This window comes from Phoxinus phoxinus (genome assembly GCF_949152265.1).
Source record: "Phoxinus phoxinus genome assembly, chromosome: 4".
Lineage (NCBI taxonomy): Eukaryota > Metazoa > Chordata > Actinopteri > Cypriniformes > Leuciscidae > Phoxinus > Phoxinus phoxinus.
This window is the reverse complement of record NC_136879.1, coordinates 3,561,606-3,579,368: the sequence shown is the minus strand read 5'-3', so window position 1 is coordinate 3,579,368 and position 17,763 is coordinate 3,561,606.

Sequence of the window (17,763 nt, the reverse complement as noted above, 5' to 3'; positions counted from 1 at the left end):
CAATATCTTATCAAATAATTAGCAACAACAATACAAACCACCTAAATCACATCAAAACTTATAAACACAGCATTTATGGCCTTTAACTGAGCAGAAAAACAGTCAAAAACACACATCTAAGTGTCAGAGCGCATCACGTGATGCATCTGAACCAATCACGTTTTTAGAAATTGACATCAGCCAATGAGATTTCGCTTTTAGGGTTAAATGCCCATTTTACTTTCACGATTGGTTGCTGATTAAAAGGAAATGACCATATTTGGACCCGACAGCATTGTACAGCAGAGAGAGAGCTTTTCAGACATGTGCGTGATTAAAGGAAGAACACAGAGATCGCGGAGCAGCGCGTTGATTTAGAACGCCAACTTTTGTTGAACTTCGGAGAAATCTACAGACGCAAATAGACAAAGTGTAGTGAAATAAAGACCTAAATGTGTATTTTGGACTTTTTTTCACCACAAGTCTGAAAGAAGACATGTTATTGAAGACAAATAGCCTAAAATCTCAAAATTGACCAGTGAAAAAAAAACGATGTTTTTGCCTGCCGTGTCTCGCCTTAAAATAAATATGTAAATATTTGTTTATTTCGTTTTTTTCCTTTTTTCACAAATGTATGACTTTTGGAAGTGCAATTTGATTATCATGTGCAGTTTTAATAAAGTTGAATTAACGAAACCTTCTGTCATTTACTCTTCAAAGTGTACACTTGCAGGTGTTGATTATAATTAGGTTAATTTACTTATAGTCTAATATTAATGGGACCTAAGGAGTAACAATATTTAAAAAGTATATAATTATCTAAAATGCTAAATGGGGGGATATCTATAGGCATATCTATCAGCATATAAAAAAATTGCCTGCGTCGTCTTAGTTGCTGAATGTCCAAGCGGCAACCTCCCCGTCTCTCTCTTGAAACCAACAAGGAAGTGAATTAAACGGCAATTCATCGACTGGCCGCTTGAGGCTGGCTGCAGAAGTGAGTCAAAACTGTATCTCCCCCATGTTAAAATGCCCAACTTTACAGCAGAAAAAAACATGTTGACAGCCTGGTTCTCTCTGTGGCTTTGGTCTATACAGCTAATTTTTCCCTTCATAACAACTGTGAGGGGGGTGCATTTTTTATAACTCACCCGTTTAGTTGATTAATATTTAAAGTTCTGCTAAATTAAGGGTGTGTCCACTTTTGAGTGACAGGCGGATTCCCGCTGATGTAAATGCTAGCCGGTTAGCCGTCACTTCACCTCAGCAAATTCCAGCTGCTGAACTTGCCATCTCTGCCGTGTTTGTGCTTTTTTTCGGGATTATTTCATATAATTTAATACACCCATTACTTCGCCCACGGCTTTGGATTCCGCCGTTGTCGTCGAGTGTCGTTCGAGAGAAAAACCAGCGCTGTATTCCAGTTGTTCTCCTCTGTGAACATGCACTAACGTTAATGGATGTCTGACAATTTCGTTGCTTTTTGGAGTTTTCAGATTTAAAATCGTCTATAGATATAAGGCTACACTCGTTCTGCGGTGCCGTTGCTCTGGACCAGATTATAACATTATGTTCCGTCAGATGAAATCCTGCTGGTGTCTGTGTTTCTCCGTCCATGCAATAAATGCACATCCTTGAATGAGCGTGGATTTCTAGCGCATTTACTTGAACTTCATAGGTAATATATCTATGTTTTTACCCATTTGAGAATTGAGATGCGGGCAAAATCAGAATTTAAAATGGACTGAATAATAAAGCTCTATGAACTTGACGAGCGATACCGCGCTGACGGACCATAGATAGACTGTAATAAAAGAGTGACTGACATGTATGCACATAATCACGGTCACACACACTCTCAGAGTAATATTGTAAAGTTACTGCATAATACATTTTCAACTAGCAGAATAGCTGTACAGAATCACGATACACAGTCTCACTTGTAGCTATGTCTTTTAATTATTATAATATTTAGAAGGGCAAAAACAGGACCTTTTAATTGGCATTCTGATTTTAATCATCAACTGTCACTTTAGCGCGAGCCCCTGTGCAGTCGCAGACTTGGTACTGTGAGAGTAGCATATAGCATTAGCTCCCAAGCCTGCTAACTCCATAACGTCGCGCTAGGTGGGCGTGGTTTCAGATAGCCAGGCTCCTCAGCTCCGCCTCTTTGCCCATATTCTGTTATCCGGGAGTGACGAGCGGTGACGCGAGGCCAAGATGGCGACGGCCGGCTCCGCCCACTTTAGGCTTCAAAAATGCTCTTCAGAAACCTATGGGTGACGTCACGGACACTACGTCCATCTTTTTTTACAGTCTATGTGAATGTCGCGTAACTACGTTGCTACAGCCCTGTCGCGTCTTACAATTCTACGTTGCTACAATGTTGCGAGCACGTAGACAGCGACGTTGCCATAGCAGAAATGCAACGTGCCAGAGACGTTGCCACAACGTAAATGTGTTTGCTGGGTAGTCAGCAAATCGAAATTGGGTATCGAGACCTGCAGTGTAAACGCAGCCTTAGAAAATATAACTATTTGCTTGATTTAATTTAATTTAATACGTGTTGTTTTAGATGTTTTAATACTAACACATTTTGATAACTAAGAAAATGCAATTTAAACTTTTTTCATTGATGTTTTAACGTTTTTAATGTGCAACTAATGTGTTATACAAATGTATTAAACACTTAAAGGTAGGGTTGGTAATCCTGTTCAGAAACATTTTTTTTATACTGGGTGAAATGGTCCTTCCATTCTGATAGTAGTCAATACATTACGTGTTCAGAAAAAGGAATGAAACAGACCTCTGTAGCAGCTGTAGGACAGTAAAAACTCTGACCAATCACTGCCATTCGGTGCAAATGTAAAGAACCAATCAGATGCCTTCATGTCTCGTGCCCGAGCACCACTGCGTGCACAGCAGTGATGCGTGGGTCAATGTATAAACAACCTGCACCCGACCGACGTTTTCAACTAACCCGCCCGCAACTCGGACCGCAAAAAAAAGAAAGAAAATATTGTACCCGACCCGCGTTTTTTAAAGTAGCTAGTAAATGCTCATCGCGTCATGGGCCATAGACGGAGGAACTAGGGGTGCGCATTTTTCAGAATGCTGTATGATATAGGCCTAGCCTAGTGTTTTGTAATAAAGGCTTGATTTATTCATTTATTTCGTTTCATTTTCTTAACAATTAAGATGCTGCATGTGTTTATCCAGCCTAACGTGTGCGTCTCTCCCCGGACTTAAACCCCCCCCCCTCTCAGCAAATACATAAAACTGACATTACTGAGCTATATGCGTTTAAAAGTAGCCTATTAAAATGGCACAATGGCATTGCTCAGTTCAACGCGTTGGGAAATCGGGCATTTTGTCCCGCGTCAGCTTTTATTCAAAAGTTAATAACGCGCTCAACATTCAAAAGGTAAATAAGGATTTCCCACTTTCATCTGCAGACTGAGCTTGTGCGTCATCCTCGCGCATTCAGCCAATAAAGTGTAGACCTATGTATTTCATAGAACATTGTGTCTAGTACTGTATAAATTACAAAGGTAAACGACCCGACCGACCGCGACCCGAATATCATTAAAAATATTTTTGGATGACTCGTAACCGCTGGTAACCGCAGGCACCCGCTCATTTTGGATCAACCCGCGCATCACTGGTAGGTACATGCAGCTGACTCCAAATGTGGATGCGCGTTCAAGTTTGTGGGGGGGCGTAGCTTTGGACGGAGCACTGACAGCAGGGGGCGGAGCTTAGAAGAGGTGCCACTTTCAAATCTGGCTAGCTCTCCAACATTACCTACTCTAGCTTTAATACATGTGTATTCTAACTTTATACAACATTTGTAGTGTCTTTAAAAGCTATGTAATTGTGAAAGTACAACAATGTATGATAGAAAATATAACTATTTGCTTGATGTAATTTTAGAGAATGTAATTTACTTTTTAACATTTTACTAATGTGTGAAAGTACAACTTTTTTCAAATGTAAATGTGAAAAACCCTTTCTTTAATAAAAAAACAATCTTATCTCTGTTTTCTGTCATCCTTCTTAAAAAGCTTAAAATACATTGTTTTTTAACGTTTTTTCCACATTTTTGTACATTTATACTTGAAAAACACACATTCACCTAATCAGACATCTCTGGTACCTTTTAGAAATACTTGAGCATAAGAACTTCCCCACGCTTCGTGAGTTCAACCAATAAGGGGTGGAAAGAGGAGGGGACCTGTGGGAAAACTCCCACGGTCCAGGTGTACACTAGGGCTGTCACTTTTGAGAAAAATCTAATTCGAACGGATATCAAATACCAAGCTATGTATTCAAATATATATATATATATATATATATATATATATATATATATATATAGATATATATATTTATGTTATATATTTTAGGGGGTTCCTATAGCCTACATAAAGAGTTTTTAAAAACATGATTTTTAACATGTGACTGAAAGCCACTTGCCTCAGCTCAGTCACGATAAGAAATAGGCTATGTCTAAAGCCTTTAAATATCAAAACATGTTATCTGATTAGGTAATCCATGTGAAACCGAGAGGTACAGAGGATCTACTCTAAACATGTTTAGCTATCATGTGAGCACGTCCCAATGAGGAAAGGACAACGCAAGGGTGAAAATCTCGCTCTAATTAAATGTAGCTAAATCGCCCTGAATTAAAATGCAAAAACAGATCAAATAATTTATTTGTCGAAACGTTGCGATATTATTTCATTTAAGTTCATAATTACTCTATAAATGTTATTTAGTTTAACAGCAGCACCCACAAGCACTGTGCTTCGAGATTTATTTTGAAAAAAACGAAAACGCTTTTCACAAATCGCACCCCGGTTGTAAGGATCCAAAGCAGAGCTGCCAACTCTCACGCATTGACCCTTTTTACACGCTCTCACGCAGAGAAAAATCACGAAGCAGAGAGGACACCGACAGACTAGACAGAGCAGGTTACCTTTGATATGGAAAAAAGCTCTCAGATTCTGTCAATTTTATTGCGAAATTCAAACAATAAATACCGTGTTGGTGCTTTTACATGTGACAGGTCGCTGAAGCGTCTCAGTTCAAATGGCACGTGAACCGATCATCTTTCTTTACTAGTCTAGTTCATTGTAAATAAACACGAATGATCAATAGGTGTGTAACGTGTGTTGAAAGTGTTTTTCAACTGCGGAAAGAGGTCAATAAAATAGCTGGATTAGACTACTGTGTCACATAATGTTACATTTACATCAGGAAAGCCATTTAATGACCATAGCACGTAAGTTGGCTAGAATTTTTTTTTTATTATTATATATTTAGTATTAGTATGTATTAGCATAAATTAGTGTTTTGCTAAATATGTGCACTATATTACATATTATATTGTTTACTTATACAGATGGTACTCAACCAGAATGAGACTTTTACCGCGGCGGTAAAATTACGGGTGTGTATTTGCTGCCTTTGACCGCTAAGAGGCGCTACAATCGCAGACTTTGAAAAGTGTCAGTTTATTCTCTCTATTGCGTAATCTGCCGCCGCGCCGCGGCTCATTGAGAGTGATTGAAATGTGGTAACAGATCAATTCAAGTGAAACATGTAGTTAAATTAATTCATATAATCACAAGACTGAAATTAAATGTAGGCCTAATACATTTAATAAAAAATGAAAACATTTCAACACAAAACATTGCAATAGAAAAATATTAGGCTACATCAATGAGGCTTTGCAAGAGCAACATCTTATCAGCGGACCGACGATAGCGCAGTGGACAACGCAATAGCATGAGCTTCACGGAGCTTCAAGCGATGCGAGATCGAATCTAGCTTTGGCTGACAGCGTTAAATGTTTTACCATTCTTGATGCTTAGATAGGTAACTGTTTATTTGAAGTCAAGCGTTTAGTTTAATTATCAATGGCACATTACAACATAGCCTACATTTGCTACTTTCCAGTAGAGCCGCTGCACAGACGACAAACCTGATGAAGGAAGATTATCAGCCGATCGCGTCAGAAAATGAAAATGACGAAGCTATCTTTAGGCCACATTTACACATAGCCGGGTATTTAGAGAAACGAATATTTCTCCCCCTCCGTTTTCAATAATAACATCGTGCACACAACCCGCATACATACGCCGTCGAGCACCTTTATAACTATGCCAAACCAGTGTATGGCAGTGTAGGGAGAAGGATAAAGCCATGCAAGCCAATCAGAATCCTCAGAATCGACAAGAGAGAACCTAAAACCCCGTTTCTCCCAGTTGACACGACAACATATAACCGGCGTTTTCAGAAATCTCCACTTTGGCCGGAGTTTTTAGAAATAATCGTTTTCTGGGATAAAAACGGCGTTTTCGTGTAAATGACAGGCCAAAACGCAGAGAAATATCTGCGTTTTCCCATCGTGTAAACGGGGCCTTAATCTGCTAAAATATTGTTTTGTGAATCATCCACGAAATTGAGATGACTGACAATTGATACCCGCCATAGCAAAGGAAGAAATTTTTACAAACAGATCCTGGACATTTCAAGGTTTAAATAAAGTGTCGGGGGCAGTTTATTTATTTAAAACAGGGTTGCATCGAGTTAGAGTTTATTAAGTAAGAAACAGAATCTTATTCTTGCGACATTTTAAATTTGTATTGCCAAAGAAATTGCAGCTAAATAAACAATTAAAACAGTAGGCTAGTCTACAAAACGAAAATAGTTCAAAGCAACATAAATAAAGATTCTCTTTGCTTCTCTCTCGCGCTGGATCTCTTTTATCTTAGTTTATTTAGTCTCCCTGCACTGCGCGCGCCGGGTCTCTCTCGACATTAAACAAGATTTCAGGGTAAAACCCCATTATACAGCTGATAATACTGATGTCGCTGTGTGTCATCCAGACAGATCACGAAAAAAAAACTGTAACAAATGATTGAGTCTTGCTTCAAACAGAATGCCTGGTTAAATTCACCGTACAATAAAACGAGGTGGATCGAGAATAAAAGCGCTCTGTATCTGCTGCTCACTTGCATTCGTTTAGTTGGCAAGAACGCGTTTCGTCGATAGTTCATGTTTAGATAATGCCAGATTGTTGACAAACACACACTGCTCAAACATGTTAAAATTCTACAAAACCAGTCGAAACAAATGGATTGAACGCTTCAACTGAAAGTGTGTGTGAAACCTCTTTAAATACAATACATAAAACTACAATATTTATAATTTAAGGGCCTACATTTGGACACATCGAGAGATTTATCTTTAAAAGCTCGCTCTGCATATGAAAGACAGAACATTAACACCTCCTGAACCCCCAACCCCCCACAGGCGATCTGAGTTTGAGACCGACTTAAAACAAAGAGAAGTCGCAATTCACACTTCATTCTAGACATAGCATTAGGCTAGTAAAGTGTTGATAATTAAATAATTTAATTATTTAGGCTACATGTAGGCTAATATTTCTGTCATAAAAGTTTATTAATAAACATTTAATTATTTCAATAATTGAAGAAATAAAACGCTATAGCTTTTGGGCCAGCTTTTTCCAAGCAAACCTAAATACAAACGCATGTTTATTTGTTCAAACGCATGTTCATTTGTTGTCATGAATACAATGTTCAACTCAATGTTAAATTCCACGGGGATCTTTGGATCCTTACAACCAGGGTGCGCGATTTGTGAATTATTATTATTATTTTTTTATATATAAATCTCGAACCACAGTGCTTCATGCTGCTGCTAAACTAAATAACATTTATAGAATAATTATGAACTTAAATGAAACAATATCGCAACATTTCGACAAATAAATTATCTGATCTGTTTTTACAATTTAATTCAGGGCGATTTAGTCTAGACTACATTTAATTATAGCGAGATTTTCACCCTTGTCCGTTCATCATTGGGAAGCGCTCACATAATAGTTTGAGTAGATCCTCTGCACCTCTCGGTTTCATACGGATTACCTAATCAGATAACATTTATTAAATATTTAGACATTTAAAGGCTTTAGCCGATTTCTTATCGTGACTGAGCGGAGGAAAGTGGCTTTCGGTTCATTTTTGTGACGCGCAGTTCCCGGACACAGAGACGACAGATAGGCTACACTTTTGAATAAAAGTTTGAATATGAATAAAAGTTTGCAGTTTTGAACGATGTAGGCTACTCTACTCTGATCTGTGTGACTAAAAAACTACGGAGTAGCCTATTAGGGCCTAAGTTATTTTAGCTGTTATGAGAAAAATAAATCCAAATGAACGCGCCGCCGCGTCTGCCGAACACTAATTAGACATGCCAGAATAAAACACGACTTTAGAACAATGGATAGCGCCACTCGGCCTGGTGTGCCAAAATACTTAATTATAAACTTCAATATTTCATTCAAAATAATCTCAAAACGCTTTGTGACATTTTGAAAGCCGTGCATGCATTAAGGGAACCATGAACGTAACAAACTGGTTCTGATTTTATTGTTTGTCGTTTTAAACGTGCCTGTTGCATATCTTTACATTATATATTTTAAATGGTCTATTGGTGAAGTAATGTATAGCATTGATTACTGTGGAGGGAGGGGGAATTAAAATAATTCAGCAGAAGCAGGGATGTTTAGACCAGAAGGAAATCCCCGTCCCCCTGGCAAATCGCACCTTGCTTAAAACCATGTTTTACAAACTCTTTATAGGAACAAAAAAAAAAGGCTATCCTGTATATAAAAAAAAAATTTTTGTTTGATTGTCTGCATTAATAATAGGCTATGAAATGCATTTATAGGCTAATATAAAATGTACAATAATCTTTGTTTGTACGGGATTCGAACCCGTGTCATTCAAATTACCGATACGTAAGTTCTACCACTCGGCCATGAATTTACTCATTTAGAAACGCCGGGTTTATCCAATCTGTTCCACAGAAGCGCTCATCATTCATCTCATTCCTCAATAGAGTAGTAAACAAATAATCAGCTTCTTTGCACCTAATTTATTTTTGTTCATTATTTTTGTTATTATTATTATTTTATCACGCTGCTCCCAACGGGCAATAGGCTTATGTCGCCCACCGACGTCTAGGCTACAATATGAAATAAAGGCTATATTGTTCTCGTCTCTATTTTTTAATTATGATTCTATTTTTCTGTCCTAAACAATGTTCTACACTCTAAAAAATGCTGGGTTGTTTTTTCAACCCAAACGTTGGGTTGAGACTGTTGGGTAAGGATGCTGGGTTGATGTAACCCAATTTGGGTTGAAATCGTTCTTAATCTGTAACCCAGCGGTGCTGGGTTGGCAACGCGGACGTGAAAGAGAGCACGCACGTCACGCAACAACACAGACGACACCAGTTGGAGAAACCGCCATTTTCTTAGCGCCTTCAGGTGGAATCAAAAGACTTGACTTCTATGCAGTTTATGGTAAATACATATAATTTCAAGTAGTTATCAATTGGTTTTTATCCAAGAGTATTTTTATATTTCGTGGAAGGTGGAAAAGTATGGAAGTAAAATAATGACAAATGTTTTTGAAATAAAAAAGCCTGTTGAATTGCACTACTTGAAAAAAATATGCATTGCATTTGTCACGGGGTGACAAATAATCCCCGGAACTGATACCACCAGAGAAGTGTTCCCGCCGGGGCACTTTCAGTGTAACACTGTCCCCGGGCCGGTGTGTGTGTCTGTTGTCATGACAACTAAACGGCAGATTGGCAACAGGTGCGGGGACTTTACTTTGAGTGTTTGATTGAGGCCACGCCAGCATTTTGAGAGGATAAAACACAAGGGGAAGAGAAGGCTGTTGTTGTTTTCTTCTCCGTTGATCTGGAGTGTTCTCTCTCCGCGTTGTGTGGTTGTTTCTTTGTCCTCCCCCGGCGATCTGGTGTGGTTCTCTCCCGTTGGGAAATGTTGTGGAGTGTTGCAGCTGAAGGACCATTGTGAAAGAAGAGGAGTGTTGCTTGTGGGATCCGAGGGCAGTTGTGAAGAGTGGAATTCGTCGTCTGGACTGGGAAAGAGTGAGATGAGTGATTGACAAATTGAATCTCATAAACGCATGTTTTCTACACTAAATTGGATACTGGTTTGAAGTGTTTGGATCACGTTGTATACATCGCACTGAGTGAAATATACTGATTCCTTGTCGATCTCTAGTCTCCCCCTCGGCCATTGAAACCAGCGAAGTGAAGCCGCTTGTAGTGGCGAGGAAATTATTCACCGCATCTGTCCCAACTCTGACTATCATCGGCTCTTCAGATCGAGACCTCTGGGTGAGTGTTGGCCTTACTTTGCACTTGAAGAGTGGATTTGTAGTGCTGAAATTGACGTTTCCCATCACGTTGCATGTTTGGAATTGGACTGTCGTGTGTGTGTGGAAGATTTACCTTTTATCGCCGCGCACTCCCCATGTGTTATGCTGGTCTACCGTCCATCATAAGAGTCTAGCAAGATCGATTGCAGTCACCTGTTGGATGTCAGAAGGAAAAGTCCCCGTGTGCACACTACACGTGAGAACTGGTTACCTCTGCCTGAAGTTTGTATGCTGTCTGTCCCAGTGAAAGCCCGGCTCAGCTTGTGACTCTGTCCCCTGCAACACACGTGAGAACTGTTTACCTCTGCTTGAAGTTTATGCTGTCTGTCCCAGTGAGAGCCCTGCTCAGCTTATGACTTTGTCTCCTGCCACCCATGTGAGAGCTGTTCACCTCTATTCGAAGTGTTGATTCCGTCTGTTCCAGTGAACGTCGCTCAGCTTGTGACTTTGTCCCCTGCAACACACGTGAGAACTGTTTACCTCTGCTTGAAGTTTGTGTACTGTCTGCTCCAGTGAAAGCCCTGCTCAGCTTATGACTCTGTCTCCTACCACCAATGTGAGAGTTGTTCACCTCTATTTGAAGTGTTGATTCCGTCTGTTCCAGCGAACGTCGCTCAGCTTGTGACTTTGTCCCCTGCAACACACGTGAGAACTGTTTACCTCTGCTTGAAGTTTGTGTGCTGTCTGCCCCAGTGAAAGCCCTGCTCAGCTTATGACTCTGTCTCCTACCACCAACGTGAGAGCTGTTCACCTCTATTTGAAGCATGGACTCCGTCTGTTCCAGTGAACGCCCGCTCAGCTTGTGACTTTGTCCCCTGCAACACACGTGAGAACTGTTTACCTTTGCTTGAAGTTTGAATGCTGTCTGTCCCAGTGAAAGCCCTGTTCAGCTATTGACTCTGTCTCCTGCCACCCATGTGAGAGCTATTCACCTCTATTTAAAGTATTGATTCTGTCTGGGCCAGCTAAAGCCCCGCTCCGCTTGCGACTTGAGTCTGCTGTAGCCCTGAAACCCACCTGTATGGTGCGAAGTGCCCGCCCTTTACAACTCCTGTGAGCCCGGATCCACCTACTCACCTGCGATATTCACCTGTGATACTCACCTGTTCAACGAGTTGGCACCAGCGCCAGAAGGAAGTAAGCCTGACTCAATTACTTACCTGCGATACCCACCCGTGCAGTATCTACCACTGTGAGTTGGCACCAGCGCCAGAAGGAAGTAAGCCTGACTCATTTACTCACCTGTGATACCCACCTGTTCAGTATCTACCACTGTGAGTTGGCACCAGCGCCAGAAGGAAGTAAGCCTGACTCATTTACTCACCTGTGATACCCACCTGTGCAGTATCTACCACTGTGAGTTGGCACCAGCGCCAGAAGGAAGTAACCCTGACTCATTTACTCACCTGTGATACCCACCTGTTCAGTACCTACCACTGCGAGTTGGCACCAGCGCCAGAAGGAAGTGAGCCTGACCCCCCACTTGCCTTGGATTCCTGGGAAGAGGAAGGAAGAGGAATTTTAGATTAGGATTTTCAAATTGTTTTTATATTTAATAAAGCCTGTCATTCTTTTTATTCCTGTCTCCTGCCTCCTCCTTTGACACGCTCCTCAGGGTGATCCTGGTCTAGGGGTGGGTGCAGTCTGGCTTGGCCCACCTCGACCTGTGACACATTAACCATGCTTGTATTTTAATGCATTGTATTTTTAGGCCTCGCATTTTTATGGGCTGAAATTCAACATGGTTGTATATTTAAGCTGTGAATATTACAATTCAAAACATTTCAAACACATTTTCATTCATAAAAATTCAATAATCCATTTTCACCTTTCATATTTCACTTCCAAAATATTCAAACTGTTTAAAAATACAACCTATAATATTCAACGGGCAATTTTCGGTCCACTTTATTTCGCTTTACAAATTCGCTTTCACAAATTCAGTGGTTCAAATTCGACAGTAAATTCAACAGTGACCTCCAGGAACTGCAGGAAAAGCAGTAGATTACCGAGCATAATCTCCATCTGCTGTTAATCAACCTCACCAGCAGGGGGTGCAAGCGCGTGTTGTTGACGAAGACCAGAGCAACAGTTAGAGCAAGCCATTCATTCATAAAACTGATTTTTAGAAATGTAAGTGTATTTGTGATTATTATGAGGGCTGTTTTCAAGTCCATTTTTTTAAATTGCTTCTGAATATGTTAACTTTACCTTATTATATATGATTTGCTGTATTAGCTACGGGTTTGATTCGGTGAAGTTTAACTTAACTTACTTTTCCAACGTTAGCTTGGACTTCTGTTAGAACATAACGTTACTTCACACGTTCCGCTCTGCTTTCGTTTAACGTTAACTGTACAATAGTAACAATAGATGTTATTAATTATGAGCATACTACTCACTTTACATTTTTACCTTTTAAAAAACTTTTTTTTTATGTTACCTCGACTGCCATTTTGTCCGTGTCACTCCCGGGATAATTTGGATAAGAGCTTTTCTCAGGTTTTCTGTGATAATAAAATGCCTTTTGACTGACATTCATTTTTGTTTTAGAGAATGTAAAGGCAGCAAGCACTGTGATCTTTCTGATATGACTGGAAAGTGCATCGAAGGACATTGAAAAATAAATAACAGTAAGACCTTTTTGTTACTGTTGTACTTGTTAAATTATGTTGTTTATTTCATACTTTTTGAACGTAACTGAAACTGGTTCTGATTTTATTGTTTGTCGTTTAAACGTGCCTGTTGCATATCTTTATTTTATATATTTTATATGGTCTATTGGTGAAGTAATGTATAGCATTGATTACTGTGGAGGGAGGGGGGATTAAAATAATTCAGCAGAAGCAGGGATGTTTAGACCAGAAGGAAATCCCCGTTCCCCTGGCAAATCGCACCTTATTAAAACCATGTTTTTTAAAAAAAATGTATAGGCTAGGAACCAAAAAAAAAAAGGCTATCCTGTATAAAAAAAATGTTTTGTTTGCTTGATTGTCTGCATTAATAATAGGCTATGACATGCATTAATAGGCTAATATAAAATGCATAGTATATGTTTGTTCGGGATTCGAACCCGTGTCATCCACATGATCGATACGTAAGTTCTACCACTCGGCCATGAATTTACTCATTCGTCTCATTCCTCAATAGCATAGCCGTCGATTTCGGTGGGGATGGTGGGGACGCGTACCCACCAGATTTCGTCATGAGTCATTTTGTACCCACCACTTTTTAGGGTTGCTAGTAGGGCTGCAAGTGACACCAAACCCACGATTCGATTCGTATCACAATGTTTGACCCACGATTCAGTTCGTATCACGATTTTTTGGGGAATAAATAAATAAATAAAAAATCGGTGCTGATGCAGTGGTGACCCGTTCATGTAACATATAGGGGTGGCGCTGCCAATGAAGCACCTAGAAGCTGTCACAAAGAACTGGCAAAAGTAATCTGAATATGTCAAAAATAGCAAGGAGACATTTTTATTAATAAACAAGTGTTTTCTGTCTCGCTGCAAAGATGAAGTTGACGATGCTGACTCGCGATCTTAGGCTAGTGAACACGGCAGAGAGAAATGCACATTTCATACGGATTACATAATTTTCTTTCGTTTTGAATGGTTCTGTTTAAAAGTATGATTTAAAGCGTTCTGTAGATAATAGCCTATATATATTTCTCAGGTCTGTGAGGCATAGGCTGTGCTGAGTTTCGGTTCATTTATGAGACGAGCTCCACTTCATGCGCCGGCGCCTCCGTGTAGTCGTGATAGATCCTATCTATTATTTGCTTTACTTATTATTTATTAAATCCAGGCAATTGGTTGATGAAACATTGATTAAAATTAAGATACAATTAATACAAAACGAAATTCACTTTAAAGAAAGGCTTTGTGCTTTCTGATTGAGGTCTGTGAATGTTTTAAAGCATATTTTAGTGCCGATTTCAGAGCAGTCACGTCCGTAACCGAGAACTGTCACGTCCGTAACATCGTTTTTTCCTCATAAATGCGAACACGAAAAATAAAATAAAATGAATATTTTATGTTCTGTGGAGCTCGTTTTATTTTTTCAAACGTTTATATTATTTTCTGCTTAAATAGGCTACTGAGTGCATGGAGGAATATAGCCTAGGCTATTCCGCGCTCAAGCACATGCATAAATCTTGCCACAAAGCACCGGCAAAAGCAGACTAATGATAATATGTCTGAAAAAATGAGGCATTTTTATTGTTTATTAATAAAATATATATTTATAAATCAGTGTCAACTCCAAACATATCTATATACATCTCCGCTAGTGGATGCGCCTTTAGAGAGAAATGCACCTTTCATATGGATTACAGCCTAATCAGCCGGTATTTGCTTTCGATTCGAATTTTTTAGTTTAAAAGTGGACATTTCGAGCTTTATATAGAAATATTCATCATGTTTTTGAGGCTATACACTGCATTTCAGTTCATTATTGAGACGCGCTCCAGTTCACGCATGGAGATAATTATATAGCCTATAGCGCGCCCTGTTTGTTTTATTTTATTTTACAAAAGCACAACGTTTTCTTGTTATTGTGAGTTTACCCAAATAAAAGTACTTGCGACAGAAGCATTATTCCTTTCTGTATGACCAGAAAAGATTGAGTAGGCCTATTTAAAGTTGTTTCCACTGTTGATAGGAAAATGCAAGCTCCACACTCCGCACACACACTTTGAATATGCACCTAATATCCATATAATAGCGAACATTTATGTTAAAGTTAGAGCGAGCTGCCATGCCAGATGGATAAGTCCTTTTTGCTTAGGCTACATTAGTAAGCTACATGACGTCATCTTTCAAAACATGACCTGTGCTAAAGAGAAAAAAAATGAATGCGTCATTGTACCCAGCACTTCTGAAAATGCACTTCCGAATGCGTCTCTGTCCCCAGCACATTTCAAAGCAAACCGACGCCCATGCTCAATAGAATAGTAAAGCAAATAATCAAATAATAAACAAATTTTGTTTGTTATTTTTGTTATTATTATTATTTTTATTTATTTTTTATCACGCTGCTCCCAACGGGCAATAGGCTTATGTCACCCACCGACGTTTAGGCGTAGGCTACAATATGAAATAGCCTAAAGGCTACATTGTTCTCGTCTCTATTTTTAAATTATGATTCTATTTTTCTGTCCTAAACAATGTTCTATAGTAGGCTATTTCATCTGTTAATTGGCATTAACCCCGCTTACATTTCAAAATACGGCAAATATTTTTGCCGCGGTAGTTTCGCCGCGGTGGCTGGCGCGGCGGTAATAGGCATTCTGGTTGAGTACCATCTGTATATGTATGTGTGTGTGTGTATGTGTATATATATATATATATATATATATATATATATATATATATATATATATATATATATATATTGCAGTGTCTTTACTGTATAATGCTTTTTTCCCCCCAGGTACTTGGCAACTGGAGACTCATTTAGAACTATCGCCTTCAGTTACCGAGTGGGCCATTCTACTGTCGCAGGCATTGTGCAGGATGTGGCCAGTGCAATCTGGGAGGCTCTGGTGGAGGACACCATGCCAGTTCCAAAAAAGGAGGACTGGAGGGCAATAGCTGACCAGTTCAATGCACGCTGGAACTTTCCCAATTGTCTCGGAGCAATTGATGGGAAACATGTCCTCTTGCAAGCGCCAGCGAATTCAGGGTCCTTGTTCTTTAACTATAAGTCAAGCTATTCGCTGGTGCTCCTGGCTGTTGTGGATGCCAACTATCTCTTCCGAGTGGTGGATGTTGGTAGCTATGGCAGGACCAGTGATGGTGGGACACTCCGGAATTCAGCGTTTGGAGAGAGTCTGAGAGATGGTACGCTGGACTTACCACCAGATGCTGCTATCCCTAGAGCAGAGCATCGTGGGCCCCTTCCCTGTGTCTTTGTGGGAGATGAGGCCTTCCCGCTCACTACAAACCTCCTGCGGCCATACCCTGGACATCACATCCCACCAGAGAGAAGGGCATTCAATTACCGCCTCAGCCGTGCTAGGTTGGTTGTTGAGTGTGCCTTTGGCATCCTCTCTGCTCGCTGGCGGATGTATCGTTGTGTCATCGCGACAAGTCCGAAGGTTGCTGAGGCATGTGTGCTGGCCACATGCGTGTTGCACAACTTCCTGCAAAAGAAAATGCTGGAAGGTCGGAGATGCACACCCACAGCTGCACCTGCCAATGAAGCACCTTAAGCTCCAGAGGGCCTGAGAGATGCACCAAGGATGGGCTCCAACAATGCAAGCCGTAGAGCCATCCAACTCCGGGACACATACTGCGCCTATTTCAGCCAGGAGGGTGCAGTGCCATGGCAGCCGAGTGCATAGAGGACTCCAAAGGCTCTTTTCAGAGCATGTCAGATGAACCATTTGCCTCTGATTTAATTTAATCAAATCTAATTTACAAACGACTCTGTCCTTCCTGGATCCGCAACACAAGAGACGACATGGTGCCGGACATTTGAATAACTCATGGACAGCCGATCTGAGAAACAGATTGCGTCTGTCTGAATCAACAAGAACCATCCTGTATTGCTCCACAGGGAGCTGCTGATCGACAGGACGCCACCGCGTCGGGCGATCTCGCGAACCCCCCAGGGGATCGTAACAACTGATTAACCCTTTTAAGAACAACAGGACAGTGTTTTACCAAACGCTCACTGCTGATCTCATCAGCTCAAATATACACGCACACACATACGAACCTTGGGAAACAAACGCCAACGTGTGAAAGATGCTGCACATACATACACACACTCAACAGGTTTTTGGGGTCTCATTTTGATGTAAACTGTGTAAACTGTTTTGTCAAAAGTTCTAATTTTTCCCTGACCTCCTCACAGACACTCTCTCTAACTCTCCCTCTCTCTCTCTCTTGCACTCACCTTTTTGTCTCATTACAATCATTTTATTTTCGTTTGTTTATTATGCATATTTACTCATGTGTGTTTTTGATTTAGTAACATTGTAGTCGTTAGCCTGTTTTACATGAAATTCCATAATCTTTTGAATTGAATCTGTCTGTTCCATCATCACTAAAGAGTCAATGAAAGGTGCGATCAAGTTACAAGCTCTACCTATTGTAATATAATTCCTAAATTGTCTAAAGCACGAAAATATCGTTCCTTTGTGGCCACAGGGAGCGTTATTTGACTGTGTTACAAGACTGGTAATTTCCCATAGAGCCATAGTGCGCGCGCCTGCTGGACATACGTGCGTAAAATAGCTGAATGGTGGTTCTACCTAAACTTCCCCTGATCTAACGATCATTTTAAATACCTATATTAATGATTATTACGAGTAATCGTGGTAATTAATAATATAAGGCGAGATTTAACTCATTCCCTATTTGGTTAAAATTTAATTAATGTATGCAACATATTACATATTCATATCTTATGAATATCGTCTCTCATTCGAGCTAATAAATTCCCTAAAACAGAGTCATTGCCGTTACAATATATATATATAT